Source organism: Pagrus major, chromosome 24, assembly GCF_040436345.1.
Source record: "Pagrus major chromosome 24, Pma_NU_1.0".
Lineage (NCBI taxonomy): Eukaryota > Metazoa > Chordata > Actinopteri > Spariformes > Sparidae > Pagrus > Pagrus major.
This window is the reverse complement of record NC_133238.1, coordinates 1,227,608-1,251,787: the sequence shown is the minus strand read 5'-3', so window position 1 is coordinate 1,251,787 and position 24,180 is coordinate 1,227,608. Positions and strand designations below refer to the sequence as shown.

The window sequence follows — 24,180 nt, the reverse complement described above, 5'->3', positions numbered from 1 at the left end:
ACCTCGTCATCCCTCCTCATTCACCAACTGATGTCAAGTCAACATCACAGCGAGTAGCTAAGCTAATTTGAGAGAAATGTTTATTGAAATGTAATCTGAGTGGGTATCCTGTGACTGCTTTTCTAGATTCTGGCGCCCAAGTTAGCATCATAGACCGCCCATGGAAACAAAAATACTTGGATCTCACAGCAGCTAATGGAGAACCAATACCATATGATGGATGGGTAGAACTCACCTTTAACTTACCTGGCAACAATGGTCCAAATCTCGCCATCAGAGTACCCTTCCTGGTCAGTCGTGTGAGCCTTGTGAGACCGATATTGGGCTTCAACGTGATCCAAGAGCTCATCCTAGGACAGGAGAGTGTAATTGAAGTTGTCGCTATTATTGCTAAATTGCTGAGAGAGGCCATGTAGATTGAAAATGACAAAGCTGAGGCAATTGTGAACTTTGTACAGACCCAGGAGCCGTTTCATGGCCATGCACTGGTGAGAGTTGGTCGGCATGACGTTGTTGTCCACCCTGGTCAGGTTGTCCGCATCAAATGTAAGGTGCCAGCTGATTTCACCCTACCAGCGGCACTGTTCGAGGTCAACCATACAGACCTGAGACTGGAGCAGCTAGATCTGGGCGATGGCCTGGTTGAGGTCCACTACACCAAGCGGCCTTATGTTGAAATCCCAGTGTGCAACCACACTCAACACAACATTACATTGGACAACTTTACAGTGTTAGGCAGTATCCAGCCAATTGACAAGATAGTGGAAACAGACCAGACAGACAGCATTGAGGTCAACAATGTCAACTCACCTGTGTCTGTTGGGGAGGATGACAAAGGTCAAACAGAGCAACTGTCCCAGCTGTGGCATCCCCCATTGATGTAAGCCATTTGAATGATGAACAACAAGTAGTAGTGAAAAAAATGCTATATGAGGAGTCAAGTGCATTTGCTCGGGATGATAACGACATAGGGTGTGTTCCAAGCCTCCAAATGAGCATAACTCTGAAGGATGACATCCCAGTGCAGCGGTCCTACACAGCGGTCCCCAAGCCCCTCTACAAAGAAGTCAAGGAGTATATCCAGGACTTATTGGCAAAGAAGTGGATAGTAAGATCAAAGTCCCCATACTCGGCTCCAGTGGTTTGTGTTCGAAAGAAGGATGGGAGCTTGTGCATTGATTATAGGCTTCTGAACCAAAAGACAGTCCCAGACAGACACCCCCTGCCATGTATTCAAGATTTAATTGACAGGCTTGGTGGATATAGCTGGTTCTCAATTTTGCATCAGGGAAAAGCATATCATCAAGGCTTCATTGCAGAGGGATCACAACACATGACAGCATTCATCACTCCATGGGGCTTGTATGAGTGGGTGGGCATCCCCTTTGGACTTTCAAATGCCCCAGCCGCATTTCAGGGGAGCATGGAGAAAATGTTCAACTCCTTGCGCAATGAATTCTGCATCCCATACTTGGATTACGTCCTCTGCTATGCTAAGACATTTGAAAATCATGTTGAGGTACTGAGACGCGTCCTGAGGGCCCTCCAACAACACGGTGTAAAGCTCAGGCCAACCAAGTGCGAGCTCTTCAAGAAAGAGGTCCTTTATGTGGGAAGGCTGGTCTCTGCTGATTGAGTTCAGATCGACCCCAAGGACCTGGAAGCCATCCAGGCTTTGAGAGGTAAAACCCCTAGCACTGTTGGAGAAGTCCGTAAGCTTGTAAGATTCCTCAGCTATTATAGGACGTACGTACAAGACTTCTTGAAAATTTCCAAGCCAATGTATGAGCTCTTGCAAGCGAAAAACACTGCCACTGTGGTGTCTCAGCCCAGGCAAAAGAAGGGAAAAGGGGTACAGCTGTCATCCAGGACCCCAATACAGTGGATGGAAAAGCACCAAAGAGCCCTAGACCATCTTGTACACATCCTGTCCAACCTGCCAGTGCTTGGTTATCCTGACTTCGACCTCCCTTTTGTGCTACACACAGACGCATCAGAACAAGGGCTTGGTGCTGTGCTATACCAACGCCAGGGAGGGAAGCTGAGAGTAATTGCCTATGGGTCCAGAACACCGACGCCTGCAGAACGAAATTACAACCTTCACTCAGGCAAACTCAAATTTCTGGCGTTAAAGTGGGCCATAAGTGAGAAATTTCGAGATTACCTCTTCTACGTGCCCCACTTCATTGTGTATACGGATAACAACCCGTTAACCTATGTGATGAGCACCGCCAAGCTCAATGCTGTCAGCCACCGATGGGTTGGTGACCCCTTGCTGACTTTCGGTTTGAGGTGAAGTATCGGCCAGGAAACGTAGATGTGGATGCTGATACACTGTCCAGGTTGCCATTAGACATTGACAGCTATGTTGACTCATGCAAGGAGGAGCTGCCCTGAGACACCATTCTGGCAACATGGGAAGGCAGCAGAGCTGCTAAGCAACAAGATGTTGCTTATGTCGCTGTCCTGAACCTGTCGCAAGATAGTTCGACTTTACAGTTGCCAGAGCTGCTCCCAGCCATAAGCTGTGACGAGCTCATGAAATTTCAGCGAGATGATCCTGCCATCAGTCAAATCATCAGACTGAAAGAGACTAGCAACACTCTGACTGGTGACATGAGAAGGGGAGTAAATGGTCTTGCAAGGAAACTCCTGCATGAGTGGGGGAAACTTCACCGCGAAGACGGGCTGCTATACAGGAAAACCAGCCAGAGGAGTCAACTAGTCTTGCCTGACCAGTATCGATCTATGGTTCTGAAACACCTCCATGATGATATGGGTCATATGGGGACAGAAAGAGTCCTGGGCCTAGCTAGAGACCGATTTTATTGGCCATACATGAATCAGGATGTTGAGGCATATGTGACAAGAAAGTATCCCTGCATCAAGCAGAAAAAACCTGTCTCACACATCAGAGTGCCCATGGGGAGCATTACCACCAGCTCACCCCTCGAGCTTGTGTCTATTGACTACCTTCACTTGGAATCTAGCAAGGGGGACTTTGAGTACATTCTGGTAGTTGTAGACCATTTTACCAGGTTTGCACAGGCCAGCTGACAAAGGAAAGACGGCTGCGGAGAAACTCTTTGATGATTTCATCCCACGGTTTGGCTACCCATGGAAACTACATCATGACCAAGGGAGAGAATTTGAGAATGAACTTTTCAAAACCCTGCAACAACTGAGTGGAGTGGGTCGCTCAAGGACCACCCCCTACCACCCTCAGGGGAATCCTGCAGAGAGGTTTAACCATACCTTGCTTCAAATGCTCAGAACCCTGGAGGAAAAAGAAAAGCAAAGATGGAGAGAACACCTACCACAAGTCATCCACGCCTATAACTGTACCAGGCATGAGGCGACTGGGTTTTCACCCTTTTTTTAAATGTATGGCCAACACCCACGTCTGCCTGTGGATATGATATTTGGCTTGGCTACTGATGAAGAAGCCACTTCTCCAAGAGGCTATGCAGAGAAGCGGGCCTCTAGAATGAAGGAAGCTTACAGACTTGCCTCTGAGAATAGTCAACAGTCAAGTTCTTGGGGGAAGAGATACTATGACTGCCTCATGAAGGGTGTTGTCCTTGAACCAGGTGACCGTGTCTTGGTGCGTAACCTGAGTGAGAGAGGAGGTCCCGGTAAGCTAAGATCATACTGGGAAGACACGGTTCATGTTGTGAAGGAGAGGATTGCTGATGTGCCTGTTTACAAAGTCACCCCGGAGACAGGGGGAAACAGGGTACGAACACTACACCGCAACCTGCTCCACTTGGTCAATGACTTACCTGTAGAGTTACCCCAGCAGTCACAGAAATCACCAACTGGAAGAAAGAGAGACTCAACAAGACACCTACCTGCTCCATCAATAGAACCACAACTTCGACAAAGAGCAAGGAACAGTCAGTTAAATACAAAGGAATAGAGTGAATGGAACCCAAGCAGTGATTCTGCAGATGATGTTGAACCACAATACTGGCTGAGAATACCAGTAAGAAGAGGACTTGAGAGCACACAATTACAGCCTGTGCGTGAGCCTCAAAGAAACTCTATTCATGTACCAACCACTGAGAGATCTGAACAAAACCGACCACTGAATCTGAAAGAGAAACCAGAAGGAGTGTACATGTCAGTGAAAGAAGAGGGAGCATGCCTGTTGTAGAGAGCAGAGACACTAGACACAGAACACATGAGGAGGAATGGACCGAAGAGGAGTACTTACCTGTTGGTCCAATACCTGCAGAATGTGAACAGGAAGACGTGATACAGCAAGAGGATAGACCAGTAGCCCCCCAGACAATCAGTGGGCAGCCCTATGATGATCAGGCTAGTCATCCACAAACTCGGAGGTCCACTCGTGAAAGAAAGCCGACCCAGATGTTCACATATGAATCATTAGGCCAACCCTCTTTCCAACCCCAAACAGTTTGCAACACAGTGGGGGCTTATAGATCACCCTTAATGGCGATCTGGGAAATGCAGGCATCCCCTATGACTTACCACACACCTTTCAAGACGCTACCATACCCCACATCATACCAAATCCTACCTTACACTTCAACCCTACAATACACTGCAACACCACTTGTATACTGATTGGCACACAGAGACATACACACACACACACACACACACACACACCCATATACATACTTACCTGGAACGTTCCTTTGGGTATTGAAAGTGTTCATGGAATGTAAAAGGTTTAGGGTTTGGAAATGTCTGGAGCCATTTTTTATTTTGTCAGGGAGTGTGTGACGCACACGAAATGTATGGTCACATTTTATGTAATTTTGCTTATGTTTTTATTTTGGTAATATTATTTCTATGAGAGAAATATTCTAATATGAGCCATAATGGTGAATTATTGCTTACTGGTAAGTACAAGTACCAGTTACCAGAGTACCAGAGTACAAAGTTTCTTTATAATACAGCATTTCAGTGTTGCCAGCAGGAGGCAATGTGGCGCTTTGCTTCTCTCTCATGGACTCTCTTTGCGAGCGAACTCGCGTTGCCTCCTCATTCTTCCGAGTGTAGCTGCACTAAACAGAAGCACTTGTTGCCTGTCTCATTCTTTCGCCTGTTTTACAGGTTTGTGATGGTTTAAAACTTGTATAATGATATACACATGTTGTTTAACATTTTAATTAACTGTTAATCGATTTTGTAAGGGGAAATTAGTACATTTATATGGTTTGTGAACAAGCAGAGAAAATACTGTTTTCCTTTGTGTTGCGGCTGACCCAAGATGGCGCCTGCTGTAAACTTTTCTTTGAGATCAAAGTAAGATCCAAGCATGTTTTAGTTTTTGGCTTCAGCATATTTCCTTTTGGTTTAAAATACTATTTTTCATGATATAACAGCTTCTTCTAAGTGAATATATTATTGGTGTTGTAGTTTGATGTATATATTCTTGAAAGTTATAAGCACTTTGAAAAGTTGAACTTTGCAAGCCTTCAACTCACTCATTTGTACAGAACTGACAGTCATTATTAGCAATGTGCTATGTGTGTTTTATTTTTATTTTGCAGAAGGAGTGAGGTTAAATAAGGGAACATATGAGAACCTAGAAATGCTACATTTCTAAGTAATGTTTTCTGTTAGGTGTTTGTGAACTAAATGGAAGCACTAGTTCAGTTAGTGGACTGAATGAGAATACATTAATGTAGTAGTACATATCATTTTAATGGTAAATGGAAAATGTGTTTTATTTGAAAGCAAAAGAGATTGCAACTAGCCTAGGTATTTTGTTTAATTTTGATATTGTGGATCTTTGTATTGTGAAGATAATATTGCAATATGGAAAACAAAATACTGAAAAAGGAAAAGAAAAATACATTTTGCATATTGGCAAATAAGATTATTCTGAGTGAAGCTGCACTAAACAGAAGCACTTGTCGCCTGTCTCATTCTTTCTCCTGTTTTACAGGAATCTCATCTGTTTATGGGTCTTCAGTCTGAGACCTGTAACACTGGCACAACATGAAAATAAGACTCCCCTCTTCTGATCCCCCAAGCAGCAAAGCATTTTTAAAGGTTTTATTTAAAAACACATCTAGACCACAAACATACATGCTGGCAGTCTGGCTGAGAGAGGAGAGCCCACAGGAACTGGGAAGTGCTGGCCTTTAAATTTCTGGTTTCAAGGCAGGAACCAATCAGTTCCCTGGACAACCTACACTCACTCAAACACACCTGCAACCAATCTCACACACACACACACAGAGATAACAGAGAGGGGTATTTAAGCACAGAGGCAATTAAAACACATACAATAGAAATGTTTATACGACCTCTGGGGTCGTAACACGATGATGATGGGGCTGTATGGGAAAGAGGTTGAAGTAGACCACATTCATAAGCTACTACAGCAGGCATTGGATAGAGTAGTGGTATGGGCAGAAGAATGGGGTTTTAAAATTTCAGTAGCAAAGACAAAGTACGTAATCATTTGATGTAAAAAGAAAGTCTTACAGCAGGACCTCAGGCTTTATAACATTGTGGATTTCAAAATGGACTCAGAACTGAACTTGTAGTGTTCTCACTCAGAGTGTAGCAACTCTGTTTCAACACCGAGTTAAACCGAGTCCAATGAAAACATGAGTCGTGGTGAAGTTGACCGTTTACTCGGCAGTCTTCAATGACATTCGGTGAAAACTGTAAATACAACAAATATTGCACTTTAAACAACATAAAGCATGAATTAACATAGTTACAGGCACAATGAATTACTGTAATCATCATCAGCAGAACGTTTTTAAATGTGTAAATAACATAGACAAAATGTCCTTTTTATACTAACAAATGAAATATATATTCTAGCAGCTATGGCTATTTATTGTTTTTTAACATCTTACACATGAAATGTATGCACTTACGGCGTTGCCTGTACAATATTTCTCAGCGGATGGCTAGGATAGCTTCAGAGCATGTCTGCCTCACTCTCAGTCCAAGGAGAAAAGGAACTAAACAGGAAATCAACTAACACACGTGACCTGTCAGGAAGTGATGTCAGCAGTGACGCGACTGTCAAAATAAAATCTTCTTAATAAACTTTTTAACCCTTTTGCTCTTATTATTTGACTACAACAAGTAAGAATGACTTATCTTAAAGCACACATTACAATGAACAACAGAAATGCCTTTGAGGCAACACACTCCCCGCCTGGCCTATGTGAGGCCACTATGAACTTGAGGGAGTCTGAAACATCAGTCTTTAAATCAGTCCTTAGGCAGAAGTAAAACTACCTCTGCAACTGGCCTTAGGAAGGTTCTTGCATCACCTTGGTCAGTAGTTTTTATCTCAACTTTTCTCACATGTCCATCCTTCCCAGGGAAGGTTGCAGTGACTATGGCCATGGGCCAGCAGTTACGGACAGTCTGTTTGTCCCTGAGGAGAACCAGATCCCCAACTTGAAGGTTTCTGCGTGACACAGTCCATTTTTGTCTTCGTTGTAAGGATGGTAAGTATTCTTGGCTCCAACGAGTCCAAAACTGGTTTGCTAGAGCTTGAACTTGTCTCCATTGTTTTGCGTAGAGGTCCCTGTCCGTGAAGTCCCCAGGAGGGGGTGGAACTCCTGATTTCTGCATGAGGAGCATCGCCGGTGAAAGAATGAAAGGCTGCTGTGGGTCTGTAAACACAGGTAGGAGTGGACGTGCATTGATGATAGCTGTGACTTCCGCCATTAGCGTTGAAAGCACCTCATGGGTTAGGCGACTTTTCTGCTGCAAGAGCATCGAATCTAGGATTCTCCTAGCTACTCCAATCATTCGCTCCCAGGAGCCTCCCATGTGAGAAGCATGTGGCAGTCTGAAGTTCCAGCTGCATCCTTGTTCACTGACGTATTTCTGCAGTGTCTTGTCCATCTCCAACTCCTTGCTAGCTCCAACGAAATTGGTGCCGCAGTCAGACTGGAGCTGTTTAGTAGGGCCTCTGATTGCGAAGAAACGCCTGAGAGCGTTTATACAGCTGGACGTGTCCATAGACTCAATCAGTTCAATGTGAACGGCTCTTGAACTCAAACAACTGAACATCATGGCCCACCGTTTACTCTCTGCCTGTCCGCCCCTAGTGCATCTGGTTAGGATGGACCAAGGCCCGAAGACATCGAGGCCCACATACGTGAAGGGAGGGCAGACTTTGAGGCGCTCAGGTGGTAGGTCAGCCATACATTGTTCTTCCAGTCTCCCACGCAGCTTCCGGCAGGTTATGCATTTGTGGAGGACTGAATTGATTAGTCGCTTACCACCCAAAATCCACAGTCCAGCTTCCCTTACTGCTCCCTCTGTGAGATGACGACCCTGATGTCTCACCTGTTCATGATGATGTCGTACAAGCAGTACTGAGATGTGACTGTCTTTGGCTAGTATCACTGGGTTCTTCACTTCACATGCAAGCTGAGAATGTTTCAATCTGCCTCCAACGCAGATGAGGTCATCTTCCAAGGTTGGACTGAGCTTATGCAAAGGGCTGTTTGCAGGCACCACTTTGTTTGCTCGAAGGGCTGAAAGCTCTTTTTCAAAGGATGACCTTTGCGCAGCTTTAAGAATAACATCTTTTGCTTGAGTCATCTCATCCACGGTACGAGGTAAGTGACTTTTGTGCCATCCTGTGCACCCACTGTTTTTGTTGTTGTGTTTGTGGGATCTTGCCATGTGGATGAGGAATGCCACTGCTCGTAGTAGAGAGTTGAAAGTAGAAAACCGCTGGAACCGGTCAGAGGTAAGTCCAGGTTCCTCCAGGTAAGTGGCGCAGGTACGAACCTGTGGTCGGATCTCTGAGTCGTTTTCCGGTTCGATGAGCTCAAATGTCTCACTGGTTTGTGTTGTCTCTGCGGATGGATGACGCAGGAATGGAGGTCCAGTGAACCAAGAACTTTGCGCAAGATGGGATGCGGGTAAAGATCTCGATGCGTGGTCCGCAGGGTTCTCTTCTGTGCGCACATAATGCCATTGTTCTGGTGCAGAGGATTGTCGGATGCGTTGAACTCTGTTGTGGACATATGTGTAAAAGCGCTTCGTCACATTATAAATGTACCCGAGCACCACCTTGCTGTCGGTGTAGAACCTGATTGCATCCAATTTCAGATCCAGCTCGTCTCGGATGAGATCTGCCATCTCTACAGCAAGGACGGCAGCGCAGAGTTCAAGCCGTGGGATAGTGGGTTCAGACTGTGGCGCTAATTTGGCCTTTCCCATAACGAGTCCTACTTCTGTTTTTTCGTCCTCCTGAACCACTCTCAGATAAGCGACGGCTCCAATCGCCTTGGTCGAGGCATCTGAGAACACACAGAGTTCTGTGTGCACAGCTTTGATGAGTGAAGTTAGTGTGTATGTGCGTGGCACATGTAGCTCCTTTAAGACCTGAAGAGAATCTCTCCAGGTTTCCCATTTCTTCAGCTTGTCTTCTGGGAGGGGTGTATCCCAGTCGGATAGCTCTGAAGTAAGTTCCCTAAGGAGGGCTCTTCCCTGGATCGTGACGGGTGCCAACAGACCCAGGGGATCAAAAACGCTGTTGACAATGGAGAGGACTCCGCGTCGGGTGAAGGGTTTGACAACAGTAGATGCAGAAAAGGTGAATGTATCTGACCTGATCTCCCATAGTAAGCCTAAGCTACGCTGCATGGGTGCCGTTTCTCCACTCAGGTCTAGATGCTTGACGACTGGAACACAATCCTCAGGTGGGAAAGCTCCAATGACTGCTGGACTGTTCGACACGAACTTGTGTAAGCGGAGGTTTGATTCAGCAAGTGACGCCTGTGTTCGTCGGAGGAGGTCGATTGCTTCTGCTTCCGATGGCAGAGACACCAAGCCAACATCCACGTAGAAGTGTCTCTCCACGAACTTCACTGTGTCAGGTCCATACTTCTGGGCGCCTTCTGTAATGGCTCTTCGCAGGCCATAAATGGCTATGGCAGGAGACGGCGAATTGCCAAAAACATGAACTCTCATGCGGTAGTCGACAACCGGCTTACTGAGGTTGTTATCCTCGTGCCACAAAAAACGAAGGAAGTTGCGATGGTTCTCATGCACCAAAAAGCAATGAAACATTTGTTGGATGTCGGCTAGGACGGCTGCTCTCTCCTTCCGAAAGCGTAGAAGGACGCCTAGCAGAGAATTGTTAAGGTCGGGACCTGTCAGAAGCACGTCATTGAGGGAGACGCCGGCGTACTGGGCGCTGGAATCGAAAACTACCCTGATTTGGTTGGGCTTTTGTGGATGGTATACTCCGAACGATGGAAGATACCAGCACTCCTCGTCTTCCTCCAATGGCGGCGCTACTTCTGCATGACCGTTGGCAAAGATCTTCTTCATGAATGCAACATATTGTTCCTGCGTCTCAGGATTCCTCTTGAATTGCCGCTGCAGAGATCCAAACGGCTTGACTGCATGCTCTCTGTTATTTGGCAAGCGCTGACGTGGCTCCTTAAAGGGTAACGGGGCAACCCAATTGTGAGCGTCGTCTCTGTAGACATTGGTGTCCATGATCTTCAGAAAGGAGACGTCTTCGATTGATGGAGCAGGTTTGTTATCATGTTCGGTTTGGTCGAACACTGTGTGTCCTAACATCCTCTCCGGTCATTTGCTAGGCTTGCTGATGCTTGGTTGTGTTTCCTTGACGTGCATGAAACTTGTACAAGGCTGAAAAATGGAATGGCGACCACCATCTAACACATGGGTCTTGAATGTGTCGACTGTTGGCTTATGCATGTTACCTAAACACACTTCTCCTATCACCACCCAGCCTAGATCGAGACGTTGTGCAAAGGGAGCGTTGTGTGGTCCGTTTACTTGTTGCCTGACCTTGTGTGCTCTAAGCACATCTCTTCCGAGTAGCAGGAGTATCTCCGCCTCTGGGTCCAGCTCAGGAATGCGTTTGGCGATGTGATGGAGATGAGGCTGGTGCAAGACTGCACTTGGCGTTGGGATCTCAACTTGATTGTTTGGGATTTCAAGACACTCAAGGAGCGGTGGGAGAGAGATGAGCACTTCTCCATCCAGTGACTCTATCTGGAATCCTTCAGCCTTCCTGCCATAAGTTTCCACGATGCCTGAGCATGTTCTGAGGTGGTATGAAAGTGGTTTGTTCTCCACATTGAACAGCTCGAAGAGCTCTGGTCTGGCTAAAGAGCGATTGCTCTGGTCGTCCAGGATCACATAAGCTTTAATAGCTTTGTGCCTTGAATGTTCGGGATAAACCTTCACCAGACAAATCTTGGAGCAGGAACGTCCCCACTGACCTAGGCCACAAACTTCTGTGCAACTTGTCCTAACATCAGTCACGTTAGAATCTTCTCCCTCCCCGCCATTCTCTTGTGGCAGTGGAGGAGCCTTGGTGGGTTGAAGCAATGGGCCAGGGTGCATGGCTGCGTCATGATTGGTGCTCTCACACTCTAAGCACTTCACAGAAGATTTGCAGTCTTTGGCTACATGTGAGGTTGAAGAACAACACTTGAAGCATATTCCTTTCTGTTTTAGAAAAGCCTTTCTGTCGTCGATAGATTTGTATCTGAATGTCCTGCATTTTTTGAGTGGATGTGGTTTATTGTGCAGTGGGCAGTTCTTGTTAGGGTGATTATTGATTGTAGAGACCTCTGTTTTGTGAACTGTGATAGATTTGTTGGTGTTAAAGCTCTTCACGGGTAGCCGTTCTGGTTTTGTAGGATTTGGGCCGCTGCTTTGATGAATAAAGCTGGGGTCGTTTCGCTTCTTTGCCTCGTGGCACACAAAGTCACAAAAATAAATGAAGGGAGGGAAGCGACCGTTGTTCTCTTCCTTGTACCATGACCCGGATGAGACCCACTTCTCCTGAAGTCCATATGGAAGCTTATCCACAATTGGTCCGATGCCTCGGGAGGTATCTAGATACGACAGCCCAGAGAGATATCCATCCTCCTTGGCTCCTTGTATCTCCATGAGCAAATCTCCAAGTTCACGTAATTTGGTGTGATTCTTGGCCGAAATCCTTGGAAAGCTGTCTAGCCTGTGGAAGAGTGACTGTTCAATTATTTCAGGGGCAGCATAGCAGTCACGCAGCCTCTCCCATGACTTGCGTAGAGCTAGATTGGCGTTGTTTACATGCACTGAGCGTATGCGTCTCACTTGTTCACCAGACTCCTTCCCTAACCACTTGGTCATGAGGTATAGTTCTTGTGTTGCTGTGAGTTGGACTTCAGCCACTGCATTGGTGAATGAGGACTGCCATGCACGGAAGTTCTCCGGCTTATCATCAAATTGGTACAGACCTGACACAACAAGATCTCGTCGTGCCAAATACTGTGCCAGAGGGTCTGAAGGGAGTGGTGTGGTAGCTGGAAGCATATGTGGGGGTGTGTATGACTGAGCATGTACGTGAGTGGAAGAGTTTATTCTTTTAGTGTCAGTTTTTGGCTCAGCTCTGTTCAGTTCAGACAGGTTCGGTACAGGTAAGTATGTGTCATCTCCCTTTGAGATTGAACATAATCACTGGTGCGTTGCTGTCTAAACCTTTCTTCTGACTCAGATTTCTTATTTTCCAATATGGCGTCCACATCCTCCAACACTTGTGCTTCCGCGATGGCTGCATCTGCTTCACGATGTAGCGTTAGCACTTCCAGCTCCGTATCGATTCTAGCAGTCTCTAACTCACTTTGAGCCTCTCTTGTTTTCCTTTCTGCTTCTTTAGCAGCCTTTTCCAGTTTTAATTTAGCCTCCTGGCTAGCATATGAAGCTCTTACCTTAGCAGCTTCTGCTTTAGCTCTAGCACGAGCTACACTTGATGACGACGATGCGTTACTCTTAGCACTTGTTGCTCCTGATTTGTTGCTAGCTGCCATCTCGACCACTTGGAAACATTGAGTGCCACCTTTTCACTGTAGTGTTCTCACTCAGAGTGTAGCAACTCTGTTTCAACACCGAGTTAAACCGAGTCCAATGAAAACATGAGTCGTGGTGAAGTTGACTGTTTACTCGGCAGTCTTCAATGACATTCGGTGAAAACTGTAAATACAACAAATATTGCACTTTAAACAACATAAAGCATGAATTAACATAGTTACAGGCACAATGAATTACTGTAATCATCATCAGCAGAACGTTTTTAAATGTGTAAATAAGATAGACAAAATGTTTTTTTACCAACAAATGAAATATATATTCTAGCAGCTATGGCTATTTATTGTTTTTTAACATCTTACACATGAAATGTATGCACTTACGGCGTTGCCTGTACAATATTTGTCAGCGGATGGCTAGGATAGCTTCAGAGCATGTCTGCCTCACTCTAAGTCCAAGGAGAAAAGGAACTAAACAGGAAATCAACTAACACACGTGACCTGTCAGGAAGTGATGTCAGCAGTGACGCGACTGTCAAAATAAAATCTTCTTAATAAACTTTTTAACCCTTTTGCTCTTATTATTTGACTACAACAAGTAAGAATGACTTATCTTAAAGCACACATTACAATGAACAACAGAAATGCCTTTGAGGCAACACAGAACTCAATTCCCCAGAACTCTTCACACTTAGGTGCAGAGACTGCCCAAAGACCCAGTTTTGAGCTACTATTGGTCAGACCCCCTGTCTGTCACCCTGACCAATAGTAGCTCAAAACTGGGTTATCAAATGACCAGGTTATCAAAACTCCAGCTCCCTCCTTTGTTCTATCTCTTCTCCCATTGGGCAGCATTACCCCCCAGTTCTTCTCCTGGACCCTCCTGGGCTCAACAGCTACTCAGAGCTGCCAGTGATCTGCTCCCCACAGCAGTGATGCAAGGTCCTGCTAGTACCTAAGTTCAGTTAGCACCAGCAGCTGTGACACAACTCCATAAGCAGTGGAACATGAAGCAAGTTGGTACAGAGCTACTAATTTAACATGGAACAACCAGTTTCTTCCACACCACACAGCAGGATGGCACTGTTCAAAATTGGGACCACAACTTTCCCCAGCTTGGCATTAGCACCTTTTCTTCAAAGGTGAGCCAAGCATAGCATGGCTAAGCACAGGACTGTTTAACTTTGGTATATGTAATGCACATGTGCTAATCTAAAGCTTCTGCACAGTGAATGAAGGCATCAACCAGTCAAGTCAATTTGTAAAACTGGGTGATTTTTGTTCCAGATCCTTGCAAATTACTTGTGGTGTCCCCCAGGGGTCAGTGTTGGGACCCAAATTATACTTTATATTTTATATACTATACTACTACTATATACTATATACTATATACTTTATATACCCAAATACTTTATATTAATGATTTATGCCATGTGTTAAAATATTAAAACCTGTACTATTTGCAGATTATACAAATTTGTTTTGCTCTGGAAATGATTTACAGCGATTAATGCTTAATGTCACCACAGAATTGGATAAACTAAAACTATGGTTTAATGAAAATAAATTATCATTAAACTTGAACAAAACAAAAATAATGCATTTTGGTAGCAGGAAGAATGATATACAGATAAAAGTTTTATTAGATGGTGATGTGATTGAAAGGGTAAATGAAATTAAATTTCTTGGGGTGACAATAGATGAAAAAATTAACTGGAAATCCCACATCAAGCACGTACAACAAACAGTCTCAAAGACCACTGCAGTTTTAATCAGAGCAAGACAGGTTTTGGATCATAAAGCACTTCACACTTTAAACTGTTCCCTAGTCCTTCCATATCTCATCTACTGTGCTGAAATCTGGGGCAATAACTACAAAAGCAGGTTACACTCACTGTTCATACTTCAAAAGAGAGCAATACGAAACTTTGAGGGTGCGCACCACAATGAGAAGTTTTTGTGTTCCTGTTTCTGGTGTAAGACTATGGACCGGTATGAATGTGGAGTTAAAAGAATGCACAACCATAAAACAGTTCAAAAAGAAATATAAGGAAAACATTTTTATACAATACAGGAGTGAGGAAGGTGTTTTAAATATGACCAGCTGTTCATTGTTTAGTCATCGACTTTATTTGTTACGGATATTTATGTTACCTCTGTACATGGAAGTATGTTCATGTATGGATGAATCATGTGTGTATGTAGGCGTACATGTATATATATATATATATATATATATATATATATATATATATATATATATATATATATATATATATATATATATATATGTGTGTGTGTGTGTGTGTGTGTATATATACATATGTGTGTGTATATACATATATGTGTGTATATACATATATATGTATATACATATATATGTATATATATACATATATATATATACATATGTGTGTGTATTTATGCTTGTATATACGTGTGTTGTATGTGGGTATGTATGTGTGCATGGATGTATTCTTCAAGTTTCATTGGTTGAAATTTTCTTTGTTTTCTCGTTGGTAGGTTACTCTCAAGATGCACATGATGAATAGGGAAGCACTTTGATATGAGTATTTAATGTGGGTGAAAGTAGGGTAGGAGTAAATAAGTTTTACACTTCTTCCTACTCCTTTTTGGACATGTTATTTAATTTAATTTCAGCATTATTATTATTTTGGGTATTAGGATGTGTGTATCATGGCTACCATAATCATGTCTAAAAATTGGGATGATGAATGGGAATGGAGGAATCAAGTTTTTGTTTGTTTTCCTTTTTTCGCATTTCCTTCATTCCTTAATTTTTTTTCTTTGACTGGTGAATGTCTTTTTATTTTGTTTGATAATGCTTTTCTCTTTTTTAATTTATTTTATTTACATGTTTGAAATAAACTAAACTAAACTAAACTAAAAAAACTAAACTAGAACTGAATCTGTAATATCCTTTTAAGCTGTCTTCAAATCCACCAGACTACTGTAGAATCAGAATCAGAATCAGAATCAGAAACAGATTTATTGCCAAGAAGGATTTTACACCAACGAGGAATTTGTCTAGGTGAATAAGGTGCATACATTGAAGACAATAAACAATAAACAAACAGTGACTATAATATATACAATATTGCTAAAAACAGTAGTTTTACCTCGAGAAAACATGACTTGTCCCACCAACCATGGAGCGTGATCAGCAGATAACAGCAATATTAAGTTTATGTGCACTAGCTTGCAGTGCCAGTGCATCTCTCTGTAGTCTGTCTGTCTTGCTAATGTTAGCTGGGCTGGGCAGAGCATCTACTCTCTGTGTTCTGTGACTTTGTGCTAGACAGAACAGAAATTCACAAAATGAAACGCTTGCTTTCCCGCAGCAAATGCCTTGGACCCAGTCCAGATAATATACGGACATGATGACATTCCTCTTCAGTGCACATAATGGGTCTTTCCATGCCAACTCACCCAAAATCCAGAACTTTTCTGAGTTCATGTCATGGATTTTCTCAAAAAACACTAATGATGAAACTTCCTTTTTACTTGAAAATTGTATAGCTGTACTCTTTAGGAATTTTTAAGTTATGAATGTTTTACGTTTGGCCCCCTGAGCTAAATTTCAGAATTTTTGTGATTTCTTGTATGTGTATTCGAAGCTTCACCAATTGTTAATTTTTCACTGGTTTGGGCTGAAATTTGCCCTGAACATCCAAGAGACCCCGAGAAAACTTGTCATCATTAATTAATTGAAATAGTTGTTCCTGAAGGTTTGCAGTAATTAAATAAATAACAGGAAGTCATTTTTTATCAAACCGAATCATATCTCCACTAGTATTAACTTTCTTGCAACCAAATTTTGGTTCTGTGTAGTATCAATGTAGTTATCATAGTTTTAAAAAAGGTAAAGCTTGAAATGGCTTTGGTCGTTGCATATAGGCGATGTCATCCTGTTCCATATATCCGGACAAAATATTAATCTCAGTTCCTCAGCTCAATACACATATATTTCACAATTTCAATCTCTGACATAAATACACCTAAACCTGTTTCACCTCATGAGCTCATGACCTCAGAGCCAGGCTTCTCCTTGAACGAGACGTGTTTCTGGTTACAAAAAGGTATCTCACTGTAGTATTCATTTTCATTATTTTGTCAAACACTTGCAATAATAACCTCAGCCTGTCAGTGATGAAAACAAGCACTTCCATTAGACGTTCAGTACTGACACTTGGGTGTTATAACATCCCCGAATACCAACATTTCTGTCAGGAAAAAGTGAATTTAACACAACATTTCTTTTTCTCACCTTAGGAGCCATTATAATGCCAGTAATCTCTCCTTGTATCGGAAAAAAACATGCCAATATTTCTAATTATGTGGCACACAATTGAGCAATAGTTTATCCATATGAGGAGGATTTTCAACAACTGTTTCTATCCTAGGCTCATCAAAGTCCACATGTAATAGTAAAATTGGCTTCATGGGCATGTTGAATTCCTCTGTGTTGAATTTGCCTTGTCAAGGGGAAGGTTCTCCCAGAGCATTTGGTGCATTGGTATTGACAAGGTACGGAGCCCCGTAAGGGACATGTACTTTTGCGAGATCTCGCAAAAATGTTTTAATTTAGGTCAATGTATTTCTGGGTCAGGGAAACCGAAAACAAAAACAAACAAATACAAAAATGGAGCACACACACCCGTGGGAGAGGTTTATAGAGTTTTATTTTGAGATTGGCCTCAAATATAAAGACATTAAATCAGTGCTTGGCAGTAGACACGGTTTTCTCATAAGTAAGAGACATCTGAAGAGACTACTTAACGCAAGGGGACTCTTTCGTCACAAAGCGTACTCTGACCTTGCGGTCCTGGGTGAATTCATTAGCAACCAACTGCAATACTCTGGACAGCTTCATGGGTACCGTTGGATGTACGCCAAATGCAGAGAATATGGACTACCAGTGAGGAAAGAGGATGTGCGCTTGGTGTTGAAGGAGCTGGATTCAAGAGGAGGGTCATTAACGCAAGCAGGACGTCTCAGATGACGGAGCTACTTCTCAAAAGGGCCAAACTTCATCTGGCACTTGGACTCGTATGATAAACTGAAGCCATATGGCATTTGTGTCAATGGAAGTATTGATGGGTTTTCAAGAAAAATAATCTGGCTTAATGCGTACACAACTAGTAGTGACCCAAAGTTGATCGGAGGTTATTACATAGAGGCAGTGCAGCATTTAGGGGGCTGCCCTAGAATTGTGAGAGGCGATCTTGGAACCGAAAATGGCTATGTTAGAGGCTTTCAGCGTTTCCTCGTCCCCGTTCACTCAGACAGCACCCTTGATAGTTACTTGGAGGGAGTCAGCACCGCCAATCAAAGAATTGAATATTGGTGGGGTTTTCTTCGCAGCCAGTGTGTGGAGTTCTGGTTATCCTTGTTTGCAGACCTCAGATGACGGGTTCTTTGATGATGGGTTTCTAGACAAAGGCCTCCTTCAGTTTTGTTGCATGGGACTCATTCAGGTGAGAGGAGGGGAGGGAGAGAAGAGAAAGAGGCAGAGAGGAGGGGAGAGAAAGGGGCGGGGGGGGGGGGGGGGGGGGGGGGGGAGAGGAGAGAAAGGCAGGGAGAGGGGAAAGAGAGGGAGAGGAGAGAAAGAGGCCGGGGGAGAAAAAGAAGCAGAGAAGAGGGGAGAGAAAGAGGCAGATAGGAAGGGGGGAGGGAGGGGGGTGAATGCTGTAATTTAGTGCTCTATTTAAGTTCATATGTATGTGTGACCAGACCGTGGCAAGGCCTGTGATCTCACTAACAACTTTGGATCTTACTGGTCCTTTAAATACTTCAGTCAATCCAGTACAGATGCCACAGATTCTTTTTCTGATACAGTTAACTAAATGATGGATATAGACAAGGATGTTTCCCACCGAGACCACAACTTTATTAAAGAGCTTCCAACATCTATATCTCAGCTATTGTTAAAATAACTGTAAAAGAGTGCTGAGGATGGGCGGCCGAGGCCGCAGACAGTAAAGGGACAATTCACACTGGGACAGAGTACTCATCCCACTCCAGTGCCCTACACACATACACACAGCAAAACCAAACCAAAAGAAGGGAATCAACTATAAATTGTGAGGGAAGTGCAAAAAATTACCAAGCACACGAAATCAGGGGGGGTGAAGTATAGGTGAGTGACTCTGCCACCAAACCCTCCGTCAGGCCGGCCACGCTTGCCGCTGCCCCTACAGCACTCATACTCAAAAGGGAGAGAGAAAACACGTTACTCTCAATATTAAAAGAACAATGCAGCTCTATTAGTTCTTACTTCTTGGTGGGAAAACCAAAAGAAGTTAACTTTAAGCAAGAGAAAACAAAAACCTATACAAGAAAACTACTCAAACAAAACAAAACAAAACAAAACAGGTTAAACAAAATCTAAGTAAAACAAAAGCAAAACCTAAGCAAAACAAAACAGCAGTTGCAATCTGCAATAAAACAGAACAAACAATTCAAACCATTGTGAAAAATAAAAAAAACACAATATAAAACAAAGTCCGCCTTTTACCTCCATACACCGTTGCGCAGCATCTGCAAAGTTTGTGTACCAAGCTGGACCAGGACCGCAGACACACACACGCTGACACGGTCGCGGAGAAGCGGGGAGAAGCCAGCACCAAGCTGGACCAGGACCGCAGACTCACACACGCTGACACGGTCACGGAGACGAGGGGAGAAACTGGCACAAAGCTGGACCGGGACAGCAGACACACACATGCTGACACAGTCACGCACCAAGGAGCAGAGAGAGAGAGAGAACATCGACATGCCACGGCTTATGTATGATGGGCCAGCTGGTCAATTAAGACCTGGAAGTAAGGTGTGGCTACTTGTGAGGGACATTTTACCAGACTGCCGCTTTCTACCTGCTACATAGGCCTATGTATAGTTCTTCCTAAAAGTATTTATATATCCTTTTTAACAGGATGAGTTGGATGACACTGCACATGTTTGGAACGCACACACCATCAGGCCATCGAAAAACATAAACGTCCCCAGCGGTCGGCCCAATCTGATGTGTGCATTGCTTGAACTCTACGGAACAAGAGACTTCCTGTCCCCAGTTGATGATGAACCCAACTGTGCAAAGATGAATGTGTCTTTCGCCGGACGATTCCGTGCGATTCAGATGTATATGAACTATGCAATATCTTTACGGCCGAGTCCCATCTGACTGTACCAACAGATCCGTATCAGGCTGTGAACTTGTATATGCACCTAAGACAAGCCATCAGTGCATCTCTGTAAGTCAGAAGTATTTAGTGGTGTCCTGTAGGGGCCAGTGAGTTGGCCTGTGAAGTGGAAGGAGCTGTTGGTTCCACAAGTATTTTTCCTTGCTGTCATTTCCCTTTTTAAAGTTTGCTTTTAATGATATTCTCAGTGTTGCTCAACACAGAAACACTGGGTCTCCTGTAAAATGTAACCATGCCATCCCATGCTATATGTTTATGTTCCATTAGTTTAAATTATTGGATTCATACATCAATCCAATAATTTAAACTAATGGAACATAAACATATAGCATGGGATCAAAGTACAACACCAATGAGCTGGTGTTGCTTTAGAGATAAAGCCTATCAAAAGTGGAATCAAACCTGTGTAAAATTCAGAACTAATACTAAAACATACTATCCACTTATAACTCCATCAATTGATTGAAAATTAATGTTAAAAGTCTGATAACTATTAAATTGTAACTGCTTAAGCAAAAGGGCAATAAAGTTAGTGCTGAATGTGAATATGTTCTGTTTTTTGTAGTCTTTTATGATGATTTATGAATATCTTTGGGCTCCAGGAACTTCTGATGTGCCTTTTTATTAGCAGCCCTATTCAAAGCAGTATTGGTGTTCGGAACAAACATGCTCCTGTGTCGACATCACTCCTCACTTTTGTCAGTGACAGCATGTGTTTTAGAACTTGGACACAAAAATCGCCTCTGTGAAAATTAATAGGATTTTTATTTCTTCTAGAACCAAGTAGTACAGACATCAAGTGACAGAAAAGCACGGTGAAAATATTGTGCATGAACACTCTGTGTAGCCACTAGCCAAAGCACTGTAATGTAACTTCTCTAACACCTTAACATCAACAATTCAGCAACAAGTTTAGCCTTCAGCTGAGTTAGGCTCAAATTGATGGAAATGAAAGCTGCAGTCATTTTCAAAGCATAATTTAAAAAATTAAACCAATGTGAAAACTATCGTGGTGTACTATTGCACCAACAGAAAATAGAATTGCAGACTGCTCACCACACGGTTCAGTGCATCAATGACAAAACAAACAACAAAAACAGACAAACAGAACTGTACGTACACGGCACTTCAAGTGTAGCTCCACAGGTATGAGCAACAGGCCTTCTGTTGAGCCCAGTTTCAGCATTAAAGCATATCATAATTTTGTCAACACATATGACAGAGGAACCAGAGCAGAAGCGCAGGATTTTTTCAGCTTTGGTTTGGTCAGCATTTTTCACATAACGTTGGAGATGGTTAAAGGTTGCCTGTTCTCTCTGAGACAGCACCACCTCTGTTGTTTCAAACAGTTGCAACACTCTTTTGCCTGTGGCCTTCTTTGACTCATACAGAGATAACACACTTTCCTTGTTTGACAGTTTCAGCTGTACAAGTGACATGGGTGTGGAGAAGCAATCGACTATATATTTTGGCTCTTGGAGAATGGCTTTATGAGCCATTGTTTCTATGGCAGGCTTCATGCTGTTCTTTGGAGGTAAGAAATGGGAACCCATCCTTGTAAAAAGGTCGAGCAAGTCCTCAGAGTTCCAGATACGTCAACTGCTTGCCATTCAGCCTTACAGAAATCTGGTCTCAGCCTTGGAACTCACTCTGTTTCCTCTTCACACTGTTCAAAAAATTGCTCCCAGAATGCAGTGTAAACCTCCCTTGACACTCCAGCATCATCAATAGCTTTTTCATTTACAAAGTCCATCATTAGAGTCAAATTCATTATGCTGCTGTCCATAAATACAGCCAGAAGATCTTCAACAACCTTTATCCTCCAAATTGATGCACGTCGTGGGCTCTGTGGATTTCCTGGGTTGCTGGCTGAGGCTGATTGGGAAAGCTGGCTGCTTGAGTTTAAAGGCAAATCTTGTGGTAAGAAATTCAGTCCACTGTCCTGCTAGAAGAACAAAACATACACATAATGTATAATAAAGTATGTTTGTGTCATAATACTGGATCCTATGTTTCCCATAATGCAACTCAAAAGCATCTCTTACAAACTGCATACCAGTGCACCAGTTTATAACAGGCTTTCTATTCAAAATTTATTATCTCCTATCCCAAGACAAGTTAACCCTGACAACATCAGTATGACATCATCACAGTTACTTTTTCAGACCTGACAGAGCTCCTCCAGAGCCTCGCAGGACATGATATAAATGATATAAAAAGCTCCATTGCATCACATCTTTACAGTTATGTAAAATCATACAGTAGTTTAAAAGATGTGTTCAGTTTTGCTTACCTGTGCAGTTTGCACTGCCTCCTCATGTATGGACTGCACATCTAGTGTAGGCAGCCCATTAGCTGAAGGCAATGGGAGTTGTAAATCCTGCATAGGTACTCCAATCACCTCAGCACTCTGAAGGATAAAATAAGTATAAACATATTAGTTGTCAGCAGACACTTTGACCCTACAAGTCTATGATGTGATTGCAGACTGTTATTTATAAGTCTTTCTAAATGAGTCTTCTACATCAGACTAACTTCTAATTAAAACCAGGAACACTCAAGAGATAGTCCGTAAAAATTCCACTTAGATTTTGAGAAATGGAAAGAAGTTAAACCTCTTAAATTTCAGAGACAGAGAATTATAATAAAGTCACAAATCAGTGTTACAAAAGTTGCTGCACAATTCCAGGAATTAGGTCAAAAGGACTCTGTTGACTTCCACTACTACAACTATTCTGCAGCTTGCTGAATGTAACAATTGGTATTTGTTTTTGATACAAGTTGTGCATGACATACCACTATACATTAGAAATGGAAGTTCAGGGGAAAAGAAATTTGATACAAAATGTGAGAATTTTGAAGTTGTGAAAGCAAACATGCCTGGCTGAAGAGAGTAAAATCTTACACTAAGATCATACAGTGGAATTCCACAGGTTTTCCATCAGCTCTTAATTGATTTTTTGCTATTTAAATGTTTTAAAGTAGCATAAGCAATTAAACATTAATCAATTATTGCTGCGGCAAAATGAAGTTCTAAATAAACATGGGGTGAACTAAGTGTTCCACAGCACTGTAGGTTATTTCATTCATGTGCCAATATAATACTTGGGAAACAGAACAGTGCATATGCCATAAAAATATAAAATATGGTCAATTTTTTCAAAGTATGAATGCACAATTGAATTTTTGAATTCATAGAATCAAATTTACTATTAATATAGAACTACATTTCTGTATTTTGTCTATTTTTACTGGTTTTAATACCTGTATTAGTATTTCTACCTCCTTACCCCAAAACATTACTGATCTTGTCATATTACTTGTGTGACATCCTCATTGTTGACGTAATTCAATGTTATCACAACTGTCTCGTCACCGTCTGCTCCGCCAAGGTCATCTTCCGGATCCCATTCAATTGTATCTGCCTCGTCTACTTCTGGAACATCTTCAAAAGTTTCATGACAGATGTGCTCAGGCTCTGTTTGTGGGAAGTCATTAGGAACTGCACTGGTCAGATCAATGATTTCAAAGCAGGAATCCGGGAAATCATTTGAAGGCTGGAAATGATTCCAAACTTTATCATCATCATCATCACTTGTGTTGGTGTCCTGCCCCTGGCCAATGAGAGTTTTTTTAATGTCTTCTGGGGTTGAATGAGAGGGATATGATTTTCCTGGACCTTGTGCTGTCACAGTTTCAGACATTGCTCTTTGTTTTTTGGATCTTGGTTGCATCTGGAAATGCAGATTCTGCAACAAATAAGACACATGTTTTCAATGTTGTTGTCAGCAGTAATTTAAAATCATGGCAAGGAGAAACACGTTCCACATTTAATATTAAATGGCGTGCAAAAAATACATATGGCTGAGAGAAGCTCCACTAAAGTCTATTAAGAAGAAAGGACAACTTGAGCGATTTTTTTTTAGATTTTCTTCCATCTTCCCTCAGTCTGTATGATACATTGGCAGCAAACATATACATACAGTATATATAGGTGATATTTTGTCATTAAGAAAATGTTACTTACTGGACGATATTATTTTCTCTTTAGTATGTCACGATAAATAACTGGCAGGGAATATTTGTAAACCTGGTCACAAAAGAACAGTTTCGTGATAGAAGTAACGATATTTAATTAAACTAGCCTCTAC

The 24,180-nt window shown here is 42.7% G+C and overlaps 1 long non-coding RNA gene across 1 annotated transcript; it reads right to left on the bottom strand.

Annotated features, from left to right (window-relative positions):
• Positions 1-20,775: 20,775 nt before the first annotated feature.
• Positions 20,776-22,407, bottom strand: LOC140992323 (uncharacterized). The gene is made up of 2 exons (XR_012178018.1): positions 22,323-22,407; positions 20,776-21,974 (listed from the first exon to the last, which is right to left on the bottom strand). It is a non-coding gene; the product is annotated as an uncharacterized lncRNA (long non-coding RNA).
• Between the last annotated feature and the right edge of the window lie 1,773 nt (positions 22,408-24,180).